Below are 20,017 nucleotides of genomic sequence, written 5' to 3'. Positions count from 1 at the left end.
ACTAGGCCATGGGAGACTTCGGGGGTTTGGGTGAAAACGGGTTAGGGAAGGCGGATCCGGGGGACCCGGACTCTGGACAGAGGTACGAGGCTCGAAGGCTCGAAATCGGACTGGGGAAAGGCCCTGAAACTAGGAAAAAAAGGAAAAAAGGAAAACTGGAGCTCTGGGGGTACCCCTCCTCAACTTGGAACTTGTTGAAATGAAGGGTGAAGGGGGGTCTTTATAGGCAAAAATCACGTTTGGCGGCGCCGCGGTGAAATCTGCGACGCTACAGGGTAATTTTCTCAACGGGGTGCGGCACTATCGCACGGCACCGCGGCCGTGTGCAGCACTATCATGAGGGGTCGCAATTTTGTGCGGGGCCGCGGTTTCGGGTGGGGTCGCCGTGTGGAACAGGGGTTGTCTAGGTTACTCTAAAGAAAAATGGGTTTAGAGGGCATTGCCAGTCTTTCGCATCCAGTTATCGTCATCGTTGCGGGTAGTGACAAAATTCAGCGTCTACAGTTTGCCCTTCGTTGGCCGAGACCGGTGCCAATAGCAGAAGGGCAAAGACAAAAGATCGTTTGATTTTGTCACCTAGAGCATGTACTACCACCACTTTGCTCAAAGGTGGTGGAGTTGAATGATAAAAACCACGTCTCAATAAACCATTCGACAAATCTTTTGAGCAACTAATACTGTCACTTTGCTCATAGGTGACGGTGTTCCCTCGGCAAACTTTTCAATAAGCCTCCTTAGGTTGAGCAACTACTCCATTACTTTGCTCAAAGGTAATGGAGGTCCCTTAGTAAACCTTTCGATAAACTTCCTCAGGTTAAGCAACAACTATCGCCACTTTACTCATAGGTGACGACGTTTTGAACAATAATACCTAATTCGAAAAATCGCTCGGTGGATCATTCGGCAAAACTTTTCGAATTTGGAACGATAAAACCTATTTCGACAAACCGTCCGATGAAATCTTTTACTTTAAACAATAAAACCTATCTCGGCAAATGGTTCGGTAGCAACGGGTGCTCAATCAGTCGATCTAGAGGATCAGGTGTCAACGGGAGATCAAAGATTTGATGGCAATGGGCGATCAATAGATCGGATGACAGCGGATGATCACAAAGTCAAACGGCAACGGGCGTTCCAGGGATCGGATGACAATGGGTGATCAACAGATCAAACGGCAACAGGCGATCTAAGGATCGGATGACAACGGGTGATCAACAAAACAAATGGCAACGGGCGATCCAAGGATCGGATGATAATGGGTGATTAACAGATCATATGGCAACGGGCGATCCAAGGATCGGATGACAATGGGTGATCAACAGATCAAATGGCAACGGGCGATCCAAGGATCGGATGACAACGGGTAATCAACAAATCAAATGGCAATGGGCGATCCAAGGATCGAATGACAATTGGGTAATCGGATGTCAAAAAGGGTAATGGTTTTGAGCGACACTCTACTGGATTCTGATTTTGGGCAACGCTCAGCAGGAGTCTGATTTTGAGCAACGCTCGACAGGGATCTGGTTTTGAGCTTCGGTCGGCAAGAATCTAATTTTGAGCAATGCTCAGCAGGGTTTTGGGTTTGAGCAAATGCTCAGCTGGAATTTGATTTTGAGCAACGCTCAGTAAGGATTTAGATTTTAAGCGACGCTCAGCAAATTTTTTATTTTGAGCAACGATCAGCAAAGTTTTGATTTTGAGCAACACTCAGCTGGAATTTGATTTTGAGCAACGCTCGGCAGGGTTTGATTTTGAGCTACCCTCGACAAGGTTTAGATTTTGAGGATGAGGTATCATCACTCAACCAGAAGGATTAGGTCAACGAGTGATCAAGCCATACACGAGTATATCAAAGATCAGAAGACCACAGGAGATCGGACTATACGTGAGTATAGAGGAGATCAGTGGACCACGGGAGGTCGAACCATACACGAGTATAGCGGGGATTGGAAGACCACGGGAGGTCGGACTGCACGTGAATATAGCAGAAATTAAGAGACCACAAGAGGTCGGACTATACGCGAGTATAGCATAAATTGGGAGACCACGGGAGGTCGGTCTATACGAGAGTATAGCGAAAATCAAGAGACCACAGGAGGTCGGTCTATACGCGAGTATAGAGGAAATCAGGAGACCACGGGAGGTCGGTCTATACGCGATTATAGCGGAAATCAAGAGACCACGGGAGGTCGGTCTATACGCGAGTATAGCGGAAATCAAGAGACCACGGGAGGTCGGTCTATACGCGAGTATAGCGAAAATCAAGAGACCACGGGAGGTCGGTCTATATGCGAGTATAGCGGAAATCAAGAGACCACAGGAGGTCGGTCTATACATGAGTATAACGGAAATCAAGGGACCACAAGAGGTCGAACTATACGCAAGTATAGTGGAGATTAGAAGGACTATGTGCGACCATTTGAGCATCACTCGGTCGGATTTGATCTTTTGAGGATGAGACGGCATCACTTGACTAGATTTGATCTTTTGATGGATCGATCTGAATGAGAGTACAACTTGAGAGCGAAGATTAATGGGACGATCGAATTACACACGAGTATAACGAGGATCAGAAAAGTCAATGATAACTTGTACACGAGTACAAGGGGGATCAAATTTGTAGGGCAGTTAAATTATACACGAGTATAGTAGGTTTAAAGAATGATCAGGCTATACATGAGTATAGTAGAGATTAATAAGATCAAGTTGCACAAGAGTATAGTAGAGATTAATAGGAGGGTTAGGCATTACGAGAATCAAAGATGTCAACTCAGCCGGTATCATCAAGCTTCTCTAGAAGATTGCCTCGAAAAAAAAGAGCATTTGGGTGGATTAGATTTATTCGGGTCTTCTCTGCCATTACTCCATTTGGACTGCCTCCTCTTTATCTGATGCCTCTTGGGTCTGGCGGAAGATTCTTGCCAGCCGTCCCTTGGTCCTTCAAGTCATTCGCTCCAACATTGGCGATGGTCGATCTACTTACCTATGGCTTGACAACTGGCATCCTAGGGGAATTCTTTTGCACCAGATTACCCCTGAAACCATATACTCCTCCGGCTTACATTGGCTTTCTTTGGTTGCTGACATTCTTGGTCACAATGGTTGGGCTCCCCCCCCCAGCTGGCCCTTCCCTCATTGCTATCTAGAATGAGCTCCACTCTGTCTCTAGAAGTGCTGCTTCAAGAGGCGACTGTGTTACTTGGTCTTCGAACAACTCTTGCTCCTTCTCTTCCAAGGCTGCTTGGAATTTTGCTTGTCTGAAAGGCCCTTTGGTTCCTTGGCGTAGGCTCCTTTGGTTCAAACATCACATTCCTAGGCACTGCTTCACAGTCTAGAGAGTCTTCAACAACTGCCTCCCCACTCAAGCCTTTCTTCGCAGCCGCCAAATCTTAGTCTCTCGTTTGCGCCTCTGCTGGAACAATGATGAAGACTTGAACCACCTTTTCTTTGAGTGCCCCATCGCGCCATTTGGAAGGGTGTTCTCCTCAAATGCTGGCCTTCTCGTAGAAGTATCCTTCCCTTCTCTAGAGAATGGATTTGGATTGATATGACTTTTGCAGGCTCCTCTGCTTGTGACTTGGTTGGGAAGCTGGCGTTCTATGCTACTCTCAATCATATTTGGATGGAGCACAATTTGAGAAAATGGACCTCCAACTCTCGGCCTTTCCAAAAGATTTGGGATTCCGTTTCCTTTGAAATTAAAGCAAAGTTATCTTCTATCCCCCCCTCTTCTTGTATTGACACCTCGAGGAATAGGACCATTATTCATTCCTGGGGTCTCTCTAATGTTTCCTTGGTTCCTCCGGCTTCTGTTTAGGCTGGTTGGTTTCCCCCTTTGGGGCCCTCTGTATTTTTCTTTCTCCTCTCTTTTGGTAGTGAAATTTTTATTCACCCAAAAAAAAAAAAAAAAAGTTACATAAGAGTGCGGAATTTTTAAAGGTCATTGATGAATTCAGTAGTGGTCGAATAATCAAATTGCACGCGAGTGCAAAAGAGATCAAAGGATTGGTCAAGCCAACCGTGAGTGCGGTAGGAGTTAAATAATATGAGATCTAGTTGGACACGAGTTCAATGGTGATCAAATGAGTAGGTTGCATGTGAGCATAACAGAAATCAAAGCACTAGACGATACATATTGTGACAATGTAATCCTTATGTATGATGAAAATTGAAAAGCAATCCAATATATATACCATGAGAAGTCAACTAGTGCGCGGGTACTACAGTGACAACATAATCTAAATTGCAAAGTGAAAACAATCCTATGTAAATAAAAAAACATTTGATGTAAAGAGAAAACAATCCTATGCAAATGTTTATGATGCGAACATGGACAAATGAAACGCAATCACATACAATTAGAGATGCTTGCCAAAAATATCCTTCATTTTTGTACTGCACAACACCTGTTCTTTACAAAATGTTAGTGAACAATTGTGATGGCATCACCAAAAACCTAGACAATCTGAGAGTCACTCAAGCATTTTCCATGATTGTGATTTACACTTTTTTATTATTTTTTTTTCTTTTCTCTTTTCCTTTTTTTTTTTTCCTTGAAAGAACATTTTATTTTGCAAAAGCATTTATTTTGAAACCCTATTGCACAATTCCACGTAGGCATATTATTCACATCCCTGTTACATGCATAGGCTCGTCAAACATTGAGGGGCCAAGGTCGAATGGTTAGAATTTTGCCCCAGTGTGTCAAAATGGTTAGGACCATGATGAATGGATAGGTCATTCTACCCTTCCTCCATGGGTAGCATTGTCTTTCTTTTCTGTGTGGTCATCGAGGTTCTTCAACGATTAGGAACTGATCTCCACGGACAGGATGCCCCTCTTATTTCAGATGCTCTTTCCCTGTAGACTGCCCCAAGGAAATAAACTTTCTTCCTCATGCCCCATCATCTCGGATAGAGATTGCCCCAGTGACAACTTGATTCCTCTTCTGGTATTCCCCTGGTCAACTTGCTGGTTAAAAGGGTGAGTACATTGCTGCTGATGTTCCAAGCCATAAATTCCCTTAACCTTGGTAGACAGGCACATTTCAAACACTTGGTTCGGAGGGTTTGGGTTATGCTCCACGATTGGAGAGAAGAAATTCGTCTTCTCAGGTGTATGTTGATTTATCAGGGGATGGGGGTCATTCAATCAAGTGAGCCACCTATGATTAGGGCCTAGGACCCATTGGTCACAGGGCTACAGGACTTCGTTTGGTCTGGTCAGAGATTCGAGGTAAGTGGTCAGGTTATGAGAGTGGGAAGGTGTTAGTCACCCACCTTGCCCGGGTAAACCGGTCTTTCTACTAGATGCTGGTTTTTGAATATTCTCCCTTTATAAATGTCCTATTCCCACATGTATAGCTAAAATGATGCACAAACTACTTAAAGTAAAACTAATTTAAATTAATTACTGTACACTACACAAGAGTAATTTAAAAGTCTACATTGTTACGAAATTAAAATGCAATGAAAGAGGTGTACCTATATGCTTTAAAACAATATAGTTATACGGGACGGATTGCGTCCCCCAGCTCAGGCGGAGGCAAAAGACAGACTTTGCCCTTCGTCGAACAGAGTAACGGCTTACGAATGTTGGATAATAGGACCTCGGACAGAGTAACGACATCGAAAAATCTTTGGAAAGTAGTCACCCGGATGTCGGGCAGAGTAACGGCTCACAAGTGTCGGGCACTAGAACCTCAGACAGAATAACGACGTCAGAAAGCTTTGGAAAGTAATCTCCTGGCTGTTGGGCAGATTAACAGCTCACAAGTGTCAAGCACTAGGACGTCGGATAGAATAACGGCATCGGAAAGCTTCGAAAACTAGACATTAGGACGTCAGACAGGGTGACTAGGCCATGGGAGACTTCGGGGGTTAGGGCGAAAACAGGTTAGGGAAGCCAGATCCGGGAGACCTGGACTCCGGACAAAGGGACGGGGCTCGAAGGCTCGAAATCGGATAGGGGAAAGGCCCCGAAACTAGAAAAAAGGGGAAAACTAGAGCTCTAGGGGTGCCCCCTCTCCTCAACTTGGAACTTGTTGAAATGAGGGGTGAAGGGGGTATTTATAGGGAAAAATCACGTTTGGCAGCGCCACGGTGAAATCTGCAGTGCTACCAGCCGAAAAAATCGCAATTTAGGTTCCTCGCGGAGCCGCCGTGCAGGGCGCGCCGCCGCCGCAGGGTCATTTTCCCCGCGTGGTGCGGCACTGCCTTGCGGGGCCGCGGTTTCACATGGGGCTGTCGTGCGGGGGCCGCGGTTTCGCGTGGGGCCGCCGTGCGAGGCCTCGTTTTTGCACTGGGTGGCCGTGCGAGGCCTCGGTTTCACACGGGGCCGTCGTGCGAGGCCTCGATTTCGCACTGGGCCGCTGTGCGGGGCTGCACCAAGCGGGGCCGCACCAAGCTTGTTAGGCATTTTTTGGGCCGTACATGCCTTCGAGGTGGAACAGGGGTTGTCTGGGTTACTCTGAAGAAAAATGGGTTTAGAGGGCATTGCTAGTCTTTCGCGTTCGGTTGTCGTCATCGCTGAGGGGTGACAAAATTCAGCATCTACGGTTATTACCCTCCTACTTGGTGTACTCTGGTTACTATGGATATTGTCTTCCATGAATCCCTGGCATATTATTCTCAGCCACCTCTTCAGGGGGAACATGATCTAGGTTTTGACGATGTGCCTGCTATTCTACCGGTTCCTATTCAAGGGGAGCCTTCTCCTCTAGACCCTCCAACTCCAGCCCCTAGTTTGGTTCCTATTTAGGGGGAGCGTACACCTATAAATCAAATTCCTGTTGATAAAGTCTATACCCGGAAGTACAGGGAGCAAGTTGAGACTACCACTACTGTATCTCTTCTCCAATCGTCAGAACTTGATCCAGAGCCTGCTACATCATCTGGTAAAGTTCCTTCTCTTGAATTACCTATTGTTGTTCGTAAAGGCATTAGGTCTTATACCCAACATCCCATCTCCAATGTTGTTTCCTATGATTCTTTGTCTTCTTCCTATCGAGCATTTGTCTTATCTTTCCTCGGTTTCTATTCCTTAGAAGTGGCAGGAGGGGATTGCAGATCCAAAGTGGAAAGCAGCCATGATGGAAGAGATGTAGGCCTTATCCAAAAATGAGACGTGGGAGCTAGTGGTTCTTCCTACGGGCAAGAAACCAGTCGGCTGTAAATGATAGGTACAAGGCCAGACTTGTGACTAAGGGGTTTACTCAAACCTATGGAATCGACTATCAAGAGACTTTTGCCCCAGTTGCAAAGTTGAATACTATTCAGGTTTCACTGTCATATGTTGTCAATCTAGGCTGGGATTTGCAGCAATTGGACGTAAAAAATGCCTTTCTTCATGGAGAGCTGGATGAGGAAGTTTATATGGAGATTTCCCCCAGGTTTTTATTGTGATAAGACTCATGGGAAGGTTTGCAGACTAAAGCGGGTGCTATATGGGCTGAAGTAGTCTCCTCGGACTTGGTTTGGCAGGTTTCATAAAGCAATGATCTCTGTAGGATACAAACAGAGTAACAGTGATCATACCTTATTCATCAAGCGTTGTGGAGATAAGATCACCCTTCTTATAGTCTATGTCAATGACATAGTTGTGACTGATAATGATGCAGATGAAGTTTCTCACTTGAAGATTTTCTTGGGACGAGAATTTAAAATAAAAGATCTAGGACAGCTAAGGTACTTCCTTGGGATTGAAGTTACCCGTTCTCCCAAAGGCATTTTTCTCTCCCAAAGCTACTCTCAGAGATTGGTTTGTTAGGGTGTCATCCTTGTGACACTCCTTTAGAAGCTACTACTTGTTTGAAAGAGAAGGATGGTGATCCTGTTGATAAGGGACGATATCAACGGTTGGTGGGAAAATTGATTTTCTCTCCCACACTAGACTAAACATCGCATTTGCAGTGAGTTTGGCCAGTCAGTGCATGCAGGATCCCTACTCCACTCATATGGCTATTGTTCTTCGTATTCTACATTACTTGAAGTCAACTCCAGGAAAAAGGATTCTCTTGTCTCAACATGATCATCTTCGTATTGAGGCCTATACAGATGCTGACTGGGGTGGTAATCCTAACCATAAATCTACTTCAGGTTATTGTACATTTGTAAAAAACATAATGTTGTGGCAAGGTCCATTGCTAAAGTAGAATTCCGTGCTATGGCCCAAGGCATCTGTGAGTTATTGTGGCTTCAGAGTTTACTCCAAGATCTTAGTGGTTCTGTTCTTCGTCCAATGATGTTGTACTGTGACAACAAAACAGCAATCAGCATTGCCCATAATCCAGTGTAGCATGACCGTACCAAGCATGTGGAAATTGACAGACACTTCATCAAGGAGAAGTTAGAGAGTGGGAAAAGATGTATACCTCTTGTGAAGTCAGGTGATCAGCTTGCTGATGTCTTCAGTAAAGGGCTGAGTGGACAGTTGTTTCATCCTTGGTTAGTCAAGTTGGGCATGTGCAATATCTATGCATCAACTTGAGGGGGAGTGTTGAGTTATATAACCCGATAAGGGTACTTTGGGTATATTTTGTCTCCCATAGCTAGTAGAGTCGGCTATGTAGGGATTTATTTGTAATTCTGCCTCTCCTTGAAAGATATAAATAAAGATGCTTGGTGATCACATTGATCATTCAAGCCATTCACTAAATTCTGTTTTGTTAACAGAAAGACAACTAAGATAAAACAATCACATTTTCTCCATAACTGCTACCTTCGAAACCTATACCAGATGTGTGTTGATGCTATTACTAGGAAGTAGGAAATCACTAGACTTTCTTTGCCCTTATTTCTGACACTCCTTTTGCATCCAGAACATCCGTAACCAGAGCTAAGGAATTAGATGAACATCTGTTTTGCATTTTTCCTATTCTTTTATTAAGTACACTTGCTTCAATATATAAGGGAGAAGTTTAACTAGTCCAGCAGGTCCAGAACTAAGAAATCAGATGCACAAAGGAGTATGCAAATACATCAGAGGTATAGGCTTGAATCTAAGTCTGAGATTTCATGTGGTTAATCTAGACTATTTCCTAGATATTCAAATGGTCACATCACCCTTCCCTATGGTAAAACCTGGTGCTGGTTTAGAGATACCCTCCAGACCTGCCAGTTCTAGAATAACTTTTGCATGATTAGTAAGGGTGTCAATTGGTACAGTTTAGGTATGGTTCCTTATTCGGTTTTAATTAGCAATACTCAGTACGGTTTTTATTCGATTTGAAAATCCAGGTACATATATAATATACGAGATATATCTTATAAAATTATGGGAAAATGTTCTTTGTGGGTGGGCGGGGCGGCATAGGCCACACCCAGACACAGTGGGGGGCGAAATGACCGCCCAGCCCACCATGAAAGGCAGAAATCCTGTGTTCCTTATTCGGTTTTAATTAGCAATAGTCAGTACGGTTTTTATTCGGTTTGAAAATCCAGGTACATATATAATATATGAGATATATCATATAAAATTATGGGAAAATGTTCTTTGTGAGGGAGGGGGCGGCATAGGTCACATCCAGACACAGTGGGGGGGGAAATGACTATCCAGCCCTCCCATGAAAGGCAGAAATCCTGCCCCCCGAGATGCCAATGCACATGGCCCCTGCACTCCCCCTCAGAGAACGCTCCCCCTATAATTATTATACATGTGCATTCTTATTAAATTAAACATCACCAACACAATTGTCTCCCACTATTGCTTATTGTATTAACCATCCGGTCCAGATACTGAGATACTGATGTAGATCCCACAACTGACCAGAAGAAGAACCAAGGTCCACCGAACCAGCTCCAGATGGACCAGAACTGGACCAGATCGAACCAGCCCAGCAGGTCTTCTAAAAGGGTCAAGAAAAAAGGCCAAAATACTGTTCACGTGAACAGTGTCACAGCCCATATTTGCCTTGTGTGGGGATGCTTTTTAGAAGATCTTGGGGGCCTATCAAGTGGAGAAAGCTTCTATCCTAATGCTGCCATAGTTTAGTTTCTATTTTTAGTTTATATTAGGTAGTTTCTAATTTGCTTATCTTTGCATGTTTAGAAGGCTGAGTTATAAAGCCTTTAATAGTTTCTATTTCCATTAAGTTTCTAATTTCCATTAGTTGCTAAGTTTGTCAAGTTGCTATTTTTTTAAGTTTCTAATTTTGTAAGCTAGCCTACTTCATTAAATAGGCAGCCCCTTATTGTAAATTTGCAATAGTTGGACAGAATTAATGAATGAAATTTTGAGGCATTCTTGCACTCGATTATGGGAGTAAAACCCCTATTCAACAGCTGGGATAGCTGTGGGTGAGAGACCCAGGCTGAGGGAGTCATTCCCCTACCCCCTTCTCTTCTATTGCAATCGATCCTTTGTGCTGTTGTTTCTCTGTTGATCAATACAAGTGCTTTGAAGAATCCTTCGAAGGCTGCAATCAATCCCCAAACACTCCAAGTATGTTGCTGCTGCTGCTGTACCCATCGATTGAAGACCTCTGCTGCTCCTGCGAGTTGTCTCCACTGCAACATCAGAGTGGGATATCTCCATATTTCTTCATCAAAACCTGCAGAGTTTTGGAGCATCACCTCACTCCATCACCCCCTCCATTCGATCCCCACTTCTACCCCATTCCATTGGCTAGAAACCTCCATATGCACAAACCTTCTATTTTCATTCCCCCTTCATAACTTCACTTGTGTCTATCAAAATTACGCCAAACTTGCTGCAGATCACCTACTCCACAAGGCCTCCACTCGATCGTCATTGGAGCCCAAACAAAGTGCTGATTTGTGAGATAACCTTTAACCTTCTATTTTCGTGCTGCTCCCATATCTTCCAATTCAATCATCAGAATCAAGTGAGACTTTCAGAAGTGCTTCTACTCCATACAAGCACCAATCAACCTGAGTTTGATTCCTTTCCAATGGCTGGTTTGGTTCTTATGTACTAAGTTACCAATTCTGATTTTGTTTCTAATTTGATGTTGTGATGCAACCTAACATTGATCCTATTGTAGAGTGGTCCTTAATTGAACCCCTTCTACATTAGATACATATATAAGATAAATATATAACATATGTTGAGATACATGATATATAATTATTGTACATGTGTATTCTCGGTCCAGTTCATGAATAGGTAATTCGGTACGGTTTGGTTCATACCAAACGGTTTGGCCTTAGATACCGAAACCGTACCGTACCAAGGAAGATTCTTTTTCTAGATACCAAATCCTTCTTCGGTTCGGGTTCAGTTTTGGTTTCGGTTCCAAATTGGCACCCTTACCAATTAGAAACTGTAAGATTTGTCAATGTATTAAATTTTGCAAAGCAGCATGTCTGTTATGCCGCTTTTGTTCATCTTTGACAGAGACTTGCTGGGGCGTCTGGTAGGAGTCATTATTCTTTAATAAGGTTTCCATAGACATTGGCAAATGCACACACATAGGAAGGTGTTTCTTATTGTTTGATCATGCATATAAAATTTAAGCAATTTTTAGGGCTTCTGGCAACTGTTGATCCATTACTTAAAAAATCCCATAGATTCGCCAACCAATTTACATGGTAACATAGCCTCTGTCACGCCCATATTATGTGCAAATCCAATTATATGTGAAATTATGAATCTAATTGTTCCTCAGGTTTATCATGTGTGATACAAAAACTTAAAACAATATGAACAACAAAAGCATCCAGGCATTTTTATAGAGAGTAGACACATTCAAAGAAAAAATAAACCAAATGTCTCACTTGAAATTTGAAATACTCAGCAGCTTTTCAGGTATAGGCCCAGAGAAGAGATTATTCTCTATATTCCTGTCAAGCAAACAAACAGACATTTCAAATCACAAACAACTATAAAACATATATTACATTCCACATTTTGAACTTTGAAGTTAAGCCTCAAATAATAAATCTAGCTTATGAAAATAAGACGTTTAATTCAAGATTAAAATCATCAAGTTGTCAAGGATATTACAAATCTTGGAGGGGAAGATCTTGAAGGACATCAAGGGTCCCAGAAAGTTGATTATTCTGCAAGTGCCTGCCAACCAAAAATTCTAAATTCAAGGAGATGGATGAAATATTGAATAATAAGACACCTTAATAAAACAAATTACTGACAAGGTGGTCAGAGAAGACAAGCTTTCCATGGAAGGGGGAAGTTGCTCACTTAAATTGTTACCAGAGAGATCCCTGCAAAGAGGTACATGAGCACAATGCAACAGTTGAGAACATACAGAAGTGAAAATGCAGAGAAAAGGCATGCCAAAATAAAGGAGGAAGCCATACAGATTTATCAATCCTGTAAGACCTTGAAATGCATCTGGTATTCCTCCAGTCAAAAAATTATTGTTGATCGACCTATGGGTGATAAACAAGAAAAATAATTAATAATTTGAAAGAAAAGTGACATAAAGTAAAAAAGAAGCCTGGAAAGAACACCTCCACTTCCTTTGAAGCGGGGAAAAGAAGAAGCATCTTAAACTTACATGTCAGACAGTTGAGTAAGTGAGGATAAAGAAGTTGGGATGCTTCCTGTCAATTGGTTAGCTGAAAGAAAACTGCCACAGGTGAAGAAAATTTTATATTAAACTTCTATGTTTCATATAAGGCACCAACAATAATAATGATATGTTTCAGGCTCAAACTAATGGTAAGCATCAAATATGATTTGATTAAATGAACTATATAAAGAGACTATAACAGAATGGTCAAGATTCTAAACATACAAGTTTTTCATGGTGATGGGTAAACTAGATGGAATACTTCCTCCGATATGGTTGTTGCTCAAATCTCTGTCTCAGGCCACAAAAATAAAACAATATATCAATGACCACATCCAAAAAGGAATATCTTAAAATAGAAATTTGTTTTAGACAGATAAGCTAGATATAATTTGAAGCATGACAGACTGAGGCAAGGCTATATAATTTTTCAGAGAGGATGATTTATGTTTCCTCCTTGATTTGCCTTCCACATAGGGATCTTGTAGAGGAGAACAATTCAATAAGTAGGCCACTTCTTGAGTAGACAACAGGACTCAACCCAAAGTCTCTAAAGATTGAGCTATCCATCCAATAGGGCCAGGTTCCTGGTGACAAGAGATCTCCTAGGTGAGTCCTGCCAACAAAATGATGCATCATGTGGATGGTGAACTTGGGAAAGACAAATGGATAATTATCATTTGACACAATATTATCAGATGCTGCCTCAAGTTTAAACATGAAGAGGATTCTAACTAGGCCAAAAGCCCATCTTTGCAGTGGCAACACTCACATTTCTATAATCGAAGCAAAAGAATCTAAGTTATCATCCAATGCCCCTCCCAAATTTGCACCAGTCAGGACTCTGCGAAAACAAAAATCTCTCAGTAGTAACAAATTTAAAAGAGGGGGAAAATCAGAACATCAATTACCAGAAGTGAGCTTGAGTAGGATCACCATAGTACCATACATTGAGGTTATGTTTGAATTCACGCATAGGACACCTTGCCATGACTCCAAACATGGGTCTCCTCCATTTGGAACCCATCCAGGAAGAGAAGGGTAGCCTAGCGCAGCATATAAGCTATTGATCGCAAAAACTGCAAAATTAAAACATATTTCAGCTATAGGAATTCACCATTTCAGAAAATTTGTATGATAAAGAAAAACAAATTGAAATATATTGGATAACCATTCAGAGCGGACCATCACAATTCACAAATGCCATAAGGACCAATCAGGAAATAAGTAACCCACTAACGATTTTCTAGAAGCTGCAGATCTACTCGAGGAAAACAGGCTATAATGTCAAAATTCATCCTTACCATCTCGCGGATCAGTGTATCCGCCAGTAAACGGAGTAATAATAGTGACCACCAAAACAAAGAAGACCAGAGAGTAGATCTCCCGATTCAAGTAAGCCATGGCCAATCTCTACCGACTCACACTTCGAGAACTCAACTTTTCCTATCAAAATCTTTCTGCATCAAAAGTCCCTGATAATAACCAAACCTCTCAAGCCTGAAAGACAAAGAAGCATAAGAAAGAAGATAAACCAATGCTAGTGACGACAATTATGCTACAAACAAAGGAAATCAACTAAGCGACAGAAACTTAAGGGTGGAAAACAAAACCATGAAAAAGAAAAGGACAATTTTTTAAGTCCAAATCAAACCGAGCACACTAGACGAATCAGAAGTTAGTAGAACAAAACCTCATAAACCCTGCAGTCACCACCCGTCATTAAAATTGATCTCCAAATAAGGCCATTTTCCCTGTGAGAGGCTGTACTGACTTCACAAACTAGAGATTACTCTAATTTAGCAAAGGCTCCGTCACGCTTAGCGGCTAAGATTCCACAATTCCACTAACCAAAGAGCTGGGACGTAAATGCAGAGATCATATAAGAATTTCAAAAAACAACAAGCAATCGAGAAGCTGGAACCCTAAACTAGAGAGAACTGGAAAAGTGAAAAATGGTTGGTGCCTAAAGTCTGAGAGTTGATTGAACAAAGAACTGCAGGCTTCAGCTTTTTCCAAGGCAAACCCAACGGCAGATACTATGATATATTTTTTTTGGAGTGTGAAAGATAGAGCTGGTTTTAAAGTTCTTTAACTTCAAAGATTTAAGGACGTTTTTTTTAATGTTTCCAGTGGGGACTGCACCCGAATTTTTATCCTATGTAGTTACTGCACGACTCAGTACTGCATCGTGCGACAGCTGCAGAGGCCATGTGCACCATGTGGGGTCCATTGTGCCACATGGCCTCTATTGTGCCGCATGATGTAGTACTGCACCATGCAGGAGAGGATAACGATTCACTGCACCCAGGGTTTAAAATCGGTGAATTCGATCCGGAAACGATCAGGATCGGTTCCCATTTTTGCCGTTTCAAATCATAATATTCACCCCGAGATTCCATAATTTCTGCCTTTCCGGGCTGATTCTAGGATTAAATCGGACCAATTCCAACCAATTTCAATCCAATCTGAATTCGAATCGACTATAACCCACGCCAAGCACAAAGGAGGCAAAATGACCACCCACCCCATGAAAGACAAAAATGAGCACTCAGCTAATACTTCCTCACATGCTGCCATTGGCCCGTGCATGTGTAGGGGCCACGCTCTTCCCATGGGAAACACAAATAAATTATAGTGATGTTCTCCGTGCCCTAGCACAGCTTGTGCCCAGACACATGGGCTTGCCATTTAGGGGGACAAGGTGGTCATTTCACCAACCTCCATGTGTTTGGGCACAGCCTGCGACCCCAACACAGAGAACATTTGGCCTAATTTATAACATTGTTTGCTATTGCTATACGAAAATAGTCAAAGATAACGGAAGCAGGTTTGTGTACTGCTTATTTCCCAGACCGGCTGACATGTGTACTGCTACTCCAGTCTCTCTTCTAGAAGATTGGATGGAGTAGGTTGATGATCTTGATGACCCTGCTCCTGCTCCCCGGCCCCGGCAAAAGAAGAAGAAAGGCCCAGATCCTTTATGGCTCCGTTATCAGGCTGGTTGCCCTAATGTTGGCCCCCTTGGCGAAGATCAAGGCCGTTACCAGTTCATCGTTGACTACGGCTCTGGCAAGCCCTGTTCGTTGAGCTGTTGTTCACCACCTCGGCCGCCATCACCTGTTACTCCCCGGTGCAAACCAGACCTCTCGCTGGCACCACCTCCTCCTCCAGTTACTCCCCCTACGATGCTCTGGCAAACACAGGTGCAACAGGCCATCCCCTGTTTTATGGCCTCCGGCTCCGATGGTATCAGCAAGAATTTCCCACCTACTGCTGATTATGAGGATGCGGATCATCGACGCCATAAGTGGAAGTCACCCCTCCGTCCATCCTTGATAACTTGGGTCAAATGGCATCCAACTCCGCAGTTGAGGCTCAACTCAACTGGTAAGCAGAAAATGCTATGGTCCAGAACCAGTATTTGAACAAGCTTATATCATACCAAGAGCACCATACTCTTGCTCTCCAGCAGAACGAAGTTGACATCCGTTACCTCAAAACACGGATCAAAACTCTCCATCAAGAACTCATGACCATTGCCCTGACTGTAAAGGACTCATCCTATGCCTCCTTCCTTATTTCTGGTCGAGAAAAGGAAAAGAAACACCTGGAAGACCAACTTAGACTGACTCAGACTCCCTTACCATCCAGTCCCCCTTCCTATAATTACCCATTGTTCTCCGATTACTTCACTGCTCCAACTCACCACAACTCCTCATAGTTTTCCTACAGCCATGTTTAAGGAATTGCAAGACCAACAAAGGAATTTAGCAGCCCTCAAGGCGAAGTCTTCCAAGCCAAAAAGATTCCATCCTTCTCCTCCTGTCCTGAGTCCTCAACCTGTTTTTCCCTCTTATACTTCCCCAACACCTAGACCCACAGTTCAACCCACTTTTCAGCCACTCTCCGGCCAACTACAAGGACCCCCTGGTTTCGTCCCTTGGGTTCCTCCCATGACAAAACCGTCCTCTTCTGACTCTGCTTATACTATTGTCCCTGTCCCTGAGAACCCGAATACTCTCAGTACCTACCTTACCCAATTAACTTTGTCTCCCCCTGATCCTGTCCCAATTTTATCCCTCTCCAAGGTTTCCTCGGCCTCCTCCTACTCAGATACCGACTCTTCTTAGGATCCCCTGCCTGTTTTTCAGACAAATCCACCCCCTACATCAAACCCTACTGAAGGAGTTACTGAGCCCGTCATCCATAGTAGTGACAGTGAAATTGGTTCCACTGGACCTCCACAGCAGCGACAGCAGCAACCCCAACATTTTCCTCAAAGGGTTGTTTCTCACCCTTTTGCAAATCAGGATCCCAAGCAGTTGTTCACTTTTGACGGACTTCCGTTTCATAAGTGGCCTGAGCGGATCTCTGAGTTTCATGCTTGGCTCACTGCAGAGATGTTGCATGAAGGAGCAACAGGTAATACTATCCTCACTAAGTTTCCCGCTCGTACCCATGGTACTTTACGGGAATGGTTCATGGCTCTTGGTGGTTATCGCCAGCTTCAGTAGACACAGATTCCTATCGATGTTTTCATTGCCCAGTTGTATAATGAGATGATTGGCCCTATTGAAAACAATCGTATCAAAGCCAGAGAAGAGTATTTCCAGATGAAGTGTTGTTCTTTTCAGAAGGCTGACCTTGCTAAGCATTACACTCGAATGCTTGATCGTTTCTATATCCTTGGCGGGTTGGATGATCCCAACATGAAGCAAGTCTTCCTCAACTCTTTCCCAGATCCCTTGGGAAAAGACACTGTAAAATCTTTGCAGTAACTTGGCCTTCGCATTGACCAAGCCCCAGTTGGTCGCCTCTACCAGGAAATTCTCAACGCTCTGCAGAAGCTTTGTAACCAGCAGTTGTTCTTCAAACAGTGGGAAAAGACTACCCACAGACTCACTGATGCTTGTGACACTTCTTACCTTAAGATCAAGTGCAAGGAATCTGCATGCTCTTGCCCCTCCAAGAAGAAATCTCATTTCTCCAAAGTCAGTTCTCATCCTGCAAAGCCTCACTTCCTGACTCACAGGTCCAACCGTTTTAAACGACGGCCTCAGTCCAAACATCAACAATACAAGTTCTTCAAGAGAAAGAAGTTAAGACAAAAGACCTCTACTAAGTGTTATGCATGTGGCAAGATTGGCCATTTTGCTAAGGATTGTCCTGACAAGACAAAGAAGACCAAGCTCATGCACATGCTTGCCCAATTCTCTATAACAGATGATCCAGAAGAGGATGTTGAGTCTCTCTACTCCGTAGATGATGACTTCTCGCCTGACTTACTGTTTGCTCTTGAAAATTGGGACGACTTCTCCGGCTCCTCCTCCCCCGGATCTGAGTCCGATGGTTTTGACCCCATCTACCCGGTTGTTTCACAAGAAACATCTTCCCCTCCTTTTTCCCAACCCCTCTTGGCAATTACCAAAACACCCTTGCCCCAGGCTTCTTTGTACATTTCCCCCACTACATGGGACCGCCCTGTTAAAGTAATCGGTTATTTTGATACAGGCTATTCTATGACCATTTTAGCCCCCCATGTCCTACCTTCTCAGTTTTGGAAGCCACACAAGCAGTATTTTACTGCTGCTGACGGACAAACTTTCTCAGTGGACCTTATTTCCAAAGGCCCTGTCCGTCTCAAGATCTTCCCTTCTCTTACCTTTAGCCATACTGTTTTAGGTTCTTCCCTTCCTGGTCGTGATGCCCTCATAGGTTTTGACCTCCTATGCCGCCTACCCCATCTCCGATGGAGTATCCATGGCCTCAGCCACAAGAAGAATTTTCTCCCCTAGACCACTGTTTCCAATTTATTACTAACAACTCCTATTGCAGATATCAAGCAACAACTGCTCACTCAATGCAACGCTGATTCCCACACTGAATTTCTTACTAAGTGTGATCATCCTCTCTGGTATAACCCTAAGTTCTTCATCCGGCTTCCCTTCAAGAAAAACGAAGATGCAAATCCAACCAAAGCCAGTCACTCTGGCATGAAGCCCAAACACCTTACCAGTGCTCGTCAGGAAGTGACCCTCTTACAGGACCAAAACCTCATAGAGAAGACATCTTCCCCTTGGGCTTGTGAAGCATTCTATGTCAACAAGCGAGCTGAGCAAAAGAGAGGAAAACTCCGTTTGGTGATCAATTATCAGCCCCTTAATGCTTTCTTGGCTGATGACAAATTCCCTCTGCCCACACGGCCAACACTCCTTCTCCAGCTCTCCACAGCTATGATCTTCAGTAAGTTCGACTTGAAGGCCGATTTTTGGCAACTTGGCATTCATCATGATGATCATGCAAAGACAGGTTTCTGTATTCCAGGTGGACATTATCAGTGGACTGTTCTCCCTTTTGGTCTCAAAGTTGCACCCTCCTTATTTCAACAGGCTATGCTGCAAGTATATGCGTCCATTCAGAAGCATGCTCTCATTTACATTGATGATATCCTTCTTTTCTCTGACACGGAAGAAGCTCATGCTCTCCTTCTCCAGAAGTTCCTCGATGTCACTCTGGCCCATGGTGTTATGCTCTCTCCCTCCAAAATGGAAGTTGCCATTCCAACGATTGATTTCCTTGGTGTCACTATCTCCAAAGGAAGTTTCCAGCTCCAACCTCATATTGGTCGCTCACTTCTCGACTTCTCAGATGGCCCTCTCACTCGGCAGCAACTACAGTAGTTTCTCGGCATTATCAATTATATGACCGAGTTTCTTCCTCATCAGATCAGGTTCACAAGTCACCTTCATTGACTACTCAAAAAGGATGCTCCTCCATGGTCTCCTACTCATACCAAAGCAGTCCAGGCCCTGAAGACACTTGCACAGTCTCTTCCCACTCTGCAGATACCTTCCACCGGTTTACGCATCTTATAGTCTGATGCAAGCGATACCTAATGGGGTGCTGTTCTTCTTGAAGAAACCCCGGATAAGAAGCGCCGCGTCTGTGGTTACCGTAGTGGTATGTTCAAACCTTCTGAATAACATTACCATTCTACCTTCAAAGAGATCCTTGCAGTCCGCCGTGGCATAGAAAAATTTCAGTTCTTTCTGGTTGGACACACTTTCCAGGTCGAGATGGACATGACAGCTTTTCCGAGAATGCTACACTTCAAGCAGAAGCATCTCCCCGAGTCTCAACTGTTATGATGGGTACAATGGTTCTCTCAATGGTCTTTCAAAGTCAAGCACATCAAAGGCAAGGACAACGTCCTCGCTGATTTCCTTTCTTGGACTAAGCCTCTTGTTTCGTCGACCATACCTATTCTCTGTATGCCTCTAACCCCCAGAGCATCTTCCTCTTCTGCTCCACCACCATTGGCAGACCCATTACTCACCCTTCTCCCAACTTTCCCCATTTCACTATTTAGTGAAATATCCCTTCAAACCTTACAAGCCAATAGTATCTCCACTTACCAGTCTGTCCTATTTTCCATCGTCCACAAGAATGGTCTCCAATATGACTGGGTTGTCTATCATCCCGATTATCCGTTTCTCACTCCTTTTACCATTAACCTAG

The 20,017-nt window shown here is 43.6% G+C and overlaps 1 pseudogene; it reads right to left on the bottom strand.

The window, feature by feature from the left end:
- LOC122640273 overlaps nt 1–14,484 on the bottom strand; it is a 34,839-nt pseudogene extending 20,355 nt beyond the window's left edge.
- Nucleotides 14,485–20,017: the final 5,533 nt, after the last annotated feature.

The sequence above is a fragment of the Telopea speciosissima genome, chromosome 1 (genome assembly GCF_018873765.1).
Source record: "Telopea speciosissima isolate NSW1024214 ecotype Mountain lineage chromosome 1, Tspe_v1, whole genome shotgun sequence".
In the NCBI taxonomy this organism is placed as follows: domain Eukaryota; kingdom Viridiplantae; phylum Streptophyta; class Magnoliopsida; order Proteales; family Proteaceae; genus Telopea; species Telopea speciosissima.
Note: the sequence above shows the minus strand (reverse complement) of the source record. Positions and strands in the feature narration are given on the sequence as shown.